The 6357-nt window shown below is 33.1% G+C and overlaps 3 non-coding genes and 1 pseudogene across 3 annotated transcripts; 3 read left to right on the forward strand and 1 right to left on the reverse strand.

Moving 5' to 3' along the window:
* Positions 1 to 6357, reverse strand: part of LOC107032229 — a 32302-nt pseudogene that overhangs the window by 7095 nt on the left and 18850 nt on the right.
* TRNAP-AGG lies at positions 596 to 667 on the forward strand. The gene has a single exon. It is a non-coding gene; the product is annotated as a tRNA-Pro (tRNA).
* Positions 1766 to 1837, forward strand: TRNAP-UGG. Its single transcript has one exon. It is a non-coding gene; the product is annotated as a tRNA-Pro (tRNA).
* TRNAP-AGG lies at positions 5125 to 5196 on the forward strand. Its single transcript has one exon. It is a non-coding gene; the product is annotated as a tRNA-Pro (tRNA).

Genomic DNA, 6357 nt, shown 5'->3' on the forward strand with positions numbered 1-6357 from the left:
TCAATGCCCTATTTAATGTATTAAACTTCTACATGCACAGAGGTAGTAGAAATGTGGTACGTTTGACCAAAAGTGTAAATAGACATATTGTTACACCTAGCAATTCTAGAGGTGCTCAGTGAAGTCGTCTGACTAGAAAGTGTTAGAGATAAGATCAGAAGTCAACCACGATATTAAAATTTTGAAAATTGATGAAATGGTGGAGTCTGTTATCCCTTATTTTAGTATTAGCTCTTAGTTCTTTCTTCTTTTTTTAACTTCAAATGAAGAACTTAAAGAAAAAGGTCCAGAGAGTATCTAATGTAACTTATGTAAGGATGTGTTGTATAATTCAAAGACAGCTACTTCCTATAATAGCATATATCACTATAGTCAGCATTTTCAAGTTAGCTAGGAATTCTGTGGCCAAATAGCAATTACGAAATAAACATATTGATGACACAAAAGCAATACTGAACCTGTTATGACAGTTATGACAACTCAGATCTAGAGAGTTATTAATTGACTTATCATGATGCAAAGAAAAATTAATCAAGCTAAATATGGATCATAAAGAAAAATAAATTGTATAGGAAAGAAGTTAAATTCAACAACAGGGCATTTGGTCTAGTGGTATGATTCTCGCTTAGGGTGCAAGAGGTCCCGAGTTCAATTCTCGGAATGCCCCTTTCTTCAGCACTTGACCATTTAACACTGCACTTTGTCCTGCTCAGTATAACCATCAGTGAGCAAAACTTGAGAGCCCAATTTTAACTTTTTTATGACAGTGGTCATGCAGGTAACGGGTAACTCTATTCACCAAGGTTTATATGCAAATAGGAAAAAATAGTAAATGTCTTTTGTATCCACTGGGATTTGAACCCTGGTCTCACATGATTTTCACCCACTTCATTAACTGCTAGACCACACAATTGGATGCAAGTTAAGAGCACTAATTGATATTTCAAACTAAGAAACCACAACCAATTTGTTAAGAGCACTTTAACAAAGTAGACGCCCAAGACTCAAATTAATAAAACCTACAACTGTTATTAATCTGAATCATATTTAATCAGTTATGCATCTAATCCACAAAAGAAAGGATATAACAAATCAAAATTCAGGTGAATAACGTTTATGCATCAAAAATAGGAATGTGGTGGGAAACAATTTTAATTCATAAGCAGGAAAAGTCTTTTAGCTTAGAACTGAGAACACTGGAAACAATCGCTGGAGGAGAATTATGAGAAAATCCAAAAGCTTCAAGTAGAAACTAAGGGTGCTTGAGGCAGATTGTGAAGAAAAAACCTGCCAGCATATCCACTGCTTGGTAAAAATGAATAGTGCAACTTTATCATTCACCCCATTGCAAGTCAAGAATGAAAGTGGAAATAAACAGCAACAAGTACAGTACCAGAACCAGCCAAAGTAGTATTTTGATAAGAAAAAGGCAAGAGAGTGAGATCAGGAGGGGGAAAAGGCAAACTGAGAATTACTTGTTGCCTTGATAAAGGTTTTTTGGAAGTAGAAGTTTTATGAGTGAAAACTTAAAAAAAAATTGACAACTATTAAATCTGCTTAGCGCAAAATTTGTATAAATGTTCTTATGACAAGTTCTTTTTAGCAATTTTTTGATTTTCTTTAAAACTATTATAAATTTGTATCTCCGGCTTTGTAAAATTATCTTTGATGATTCTCCCAAAAGATTAACCTATGTTTTCCAAACAACAGAAATCTGGAACTTCCAGCTATCATTAAGATTGTCTATGATGGACCATTGACAGCTGGGCATTTGGTCTAGTGGTATGATTCTCGCTTTGGGTGCGAGAGGTCCCGAGTTCGATTCTCGGAATGCCCCTTCTTTTAGGTAACCATTTTAATCCTAAATTCTGACAGCAATAACTATTCCAAAAATAAGGTAGGGTTCTTATTGAATAGATTACAAAAGAATCACACTTGATTGATGTTTTGGAAACTGCAGAATGCTCATCACTCATCACGCATTTATGGTATTCGGACAAATAAAATCTTAGTCTTGTGTATAAAAGTCAATTAAACTGGATAAATTTCTCTATTTCATGAAATAACTAAAAGATTAGGCAACTTTACATGTAAAGTGCAATATGTATTTTTAATCCGAACTGGCAATGCAGACAACTTAGAGTTAATTCCTCTTTGAATATACATACTGTTCTACTTTCAGAGCATTTTTCCCAATTTCCTGTTCAGAATGCTTTGTCATTTAAGTCAACTAACTTTTCTGCCAACTTTCTATTTTAGTATCTCACCATGTAAGATGAGATTCCTCCTACTCTCAAAAAATACTAGGAACATTCATCTGGATTTAAAGCGAAAAAGTATTAAGTAAATAATTTTTTTAAACCAGTTAAGGAAAATAGGATCTGAAAGTACAAAAACAAAAATAAAAAATGATTCGGTCAAGCCACCTGATTTGTGCTCACCTGCAACTTTACCAGATACGGAAGTCCAAACTCCATCATATAACTCCTAACTGATCCCTAAGACACGAAGGAATTGATTAGCACAAGCTGCCTCACAACTTTGACAAGTGAAAGACTTGAAATACACAGTTTTGCATTTCTTTTCTATTCGAGAAAGTAAAAAGAAACTGAGAAGTGATGATCAGAAAATGTATGTCATTGCAGTTTTACAGTTGTTTTAAATTAGAGAAAGTAAGTAAAACTAGGTAATAGTTAGCAAATATATTTCTCCATCAGCATCAATTAATAGAAAAGGTTCATTTTTATGGATCGGGGAGGTAAAAAATGAAAGCCGAACTATCAATCGATGTCAGAAAAGTCTTACCAAAAAACAACCTAGTAGTATGCTCAGATTAATAGTATCAGTTGACGAATCATTCGTTCATTTTTATTTGAGTAATGAAGCATGAACATCACAAGGTTCATGTTTTTCTGTGAGCTAACTCACTTATAATGAACTGCAGAATAATACACAAACAGAAATCACAGACTAGATTAATGAAGAAGGTATCTTGAACAAACTAGAAGTCAGAGAAAACCAAACGCAAAGCCAACATTTTCCTCTTGATTATTCCTACAATTAAGCGTTCTACTTAAGTAGTGACTTACACTCAAATTAATTGGTTAAAATATGATGCATTAATCTTCTAATGCCAAAATCTTATTATATCACCAATAACAGTTCTTTGCTAGTAACGACATATTCAAATACAGATATCCCAAGGGCTTCATATGATAAAAAATGAATTCTAAGAATTAGAGGACAGGCTGCGAAACAAGAGTTGAGAACTCTCTTAACTTATAATGACAGAGTGACCACTGTCCTGATGAGAATATACTAAATTCCTCGGAAATCTTCAGATAAGCGAATTTAGATCAAAGACGTCAAACAAAGAGTCCTATATTTTCAAGGAATGATATATTATGATCTAGTTATTGCTGATACGAAGAATAACAGCACGTTAATCATGAGTAATGACATTCATCAATAACTGGGCAATTTGGTCTAGTGGTATGATTCATGCTTTGGTGCAAGAGGTCCCAAATTCAATTTTCAGAATGGCCCGTTTTATTTCAACAGATACATAATCAATTATTCCTTGCATTTTCAAAATAAAATTAACCTTAAAATCTGATAAATCCAAACGCCTTGTAACACAATTGGTCAATTATCCGTTGTTTCTTTTAATAGTAAATTTAATGTTACAATTGACTCTCTCATATGAAACTACTGCAGCGGCTAGTGGTGGCAAATGGGCGGGTTGGGTCAAATTTGAGCAGGTTGAAAATGGGTCAACATAAAATGGGTAATAATTTAACCCGCCCATATTTGATATGGGTAAAAATGGATTAGGTAACAAATTGGTTGGGTAAAATACTAGTTTACCCTTATTCTCATGAATAAATAGCACTCTACTTAAGAATTCAATAAAATAAATTTATGTAATTACAAGGGAAAAATATCTTTAATTTCAGAGTAAATGAATATTTGCATTTTAGGACTAAAACATATATAATGCACTTTATGCAATGTCCATACTAATACATTATTTGCTTATTTTACACTACAATTTGTTATCCAATATAAAATTAAACTAATAAAAAAGAATTACAATTAACAAAATTAATATATATATTTTTTGGAGGACCAAAGACTTCCATCTTTTCAATTATACAGAAGAATAATTAGTTTTATACAAGATATTAAAAGGAAGAAAAGTTACAATATTTTTAGTGATATCGTGAATAAAAATTGGAAGCTTTAACCCTTTTGGCTAATCCATAGTTTACCCATAAGGGTACTTTTATGGGTTAAATATGGGTATCAACTCATATTTTACCCATATACAAAATCATTTACCCATCCCATTAAAATATGGTCAGGTTACAAAAATGGGCTCATTTTGCTGGCATGATGCAGAGTTAAGAGAGCATTTATCTAAAACAATTCCTACCCAATGCTCTACTTAATGCATTACAGTTCTACAGGTTCAGAAATAATATAAATGCGGTAGGTTTGAGCAACATGTGACTTTACATATGGCTAACAGATCTAGAGGGGCTCAGGGTGACTAGATGGTATTAGAAATAAGATCAGAAACCAACTCTGATATTAAAATATAAAAAGAAGGGTGAATGGGTGGAGTTTAAGTATCCTTTGGTTTACATTTGTTTTTATCCTTTTCTTACTTCAAATCCAAAGCTACAAGGAAAAGGTCACTGAATATCTGACAAAACTTATGTAAGGATGGAGTTTAAGTATCCTTTGGTTTACATTTGTTTTTATCCTTTTCTTACTTCTAATGCAAAGCTACAAGGAAAAGGTCACTGAATATCTGACAAAACTTATGTAAGGATGTATTTTTAATTTCAGAGAGCTAATTCCTATAACTAGCATATATCAATACACTCAGCATCTATTCAAATTATACTAGGAATTTCATGGCCAAATAAAAAACTATGAAATAAACGTATTAATGATACAAAATTACAAACCAATACTGAACCTCTTCTTATGGTTATGACCGCTCAGAGATCAACAGACATTTAATGACTGTCATGATGTAAAGTAAACAATAAACAAGTTAGAGATGGAACCTAAAGCAAGGTAAATTACATAGGGGAGAAAATAAATTCAACAACAGGGCATTTGGTCTAGTGGTATGATTCTCGCTTAGGGTGCAAGAGGTCCCAAGTTCAATTCTCGGAATGCCCCAAGTTTTCGGAACTTGACATTTTAACAAAACATTTTCGTTCTCAGTTACATTATCTTGAGAAAAGTTCAGAGCACTAATTATTAATTAATAGTAAGACAAAAAACCACAACCATTTTGTTAAGAACACTTTAACAAATTACACTGCCGAGACTCAAATTAGTAAGATTCGGCCAAGCATGTTCACCTGCCAGTTTACCACTTAGCAGATCTGCAAGTCAAAAATGCAACACAGAACTCTCAAGTGATCTCAGATAATGTGTTGATAGCAGTGTTATCAAAGGCACACTTTAAGCGCGCTTAAGCCTAAAGCGAGACTCAAAACGTGTTGAGCGCTTCAACTCTCTTTATGTGCGCTTCAATACCGTCATCAAGGTTCTAAGACAAACTTTTCCTTGTCAATGAGCGTCTTATGAAGAAGTGACACTAAACAATTGATATTTCACTTTATCATAAAAAATTTTCAATTTCTTTGGTCACATATTAGTCATTCATGTTTATAATTATTAGTCTTGGACTAAACATACACATTTGTATTTTTTCTCCCTTTGTGCCTTTTTTCTTTAAAGCCCATGCTTTATTTGCGCTTTGCACTTAAACCCCCCACAAACCTTAGAGCTTTTTTGCGCTTTTCGCCTTTGATAAAACTGGTTGATAGATCAGCACAAGGAGCATCTCAACTATGATAAGTTAATGTATAGAAGGCTTATTGCTTTACAATTTTACCTTGGTTTATTTGACAGAGCAGGAAAATTGAGAAGTAACAAGTATATGGTTTCGTCATTGCAGTTTTGCTTTTTGTTTCAATAAAATAAAAGCAAGAAAGCTAAGAAGTGACAATTAGCTAATACATTGTACTTCAGCAAAGATTCATGAACAATGTTCAGGGATGTCAACAAGGATAGCAAAAATTATTGATCAATGGCAAGTGTTACAAGAAACCAAGCATTTGTTTAGGTACAATGCTGATTAAGTCAAGAGCTATTTGATTTTCCTTCTCTAATTAGGAGGAAGATTGCTACCTCCAACCAAAGAATCATTTAATGTTTACTTGAGCAATGAAGCATGAACATAACAAGGTTCATGTTGTTTTCTGACAAAAACTTAAACACAATCAACAGTAGTCTAAAATACAAACAAGAAGAACACCCTAGATCAATTAA

This window comes from Solanum pennellii, chromosome 10 (genome assembly GCF_001406875.1).
Source record: "Solanum pennellii chromosome 10, SPENNV200".
NCBI classification, from domain to species: domain Eukaryota; kingdom Viridiplantae; phylum Streptophyta; class Magnoliopsida; order Solanales; family Solanaceae; genus Solanum; species Solanum pennellii.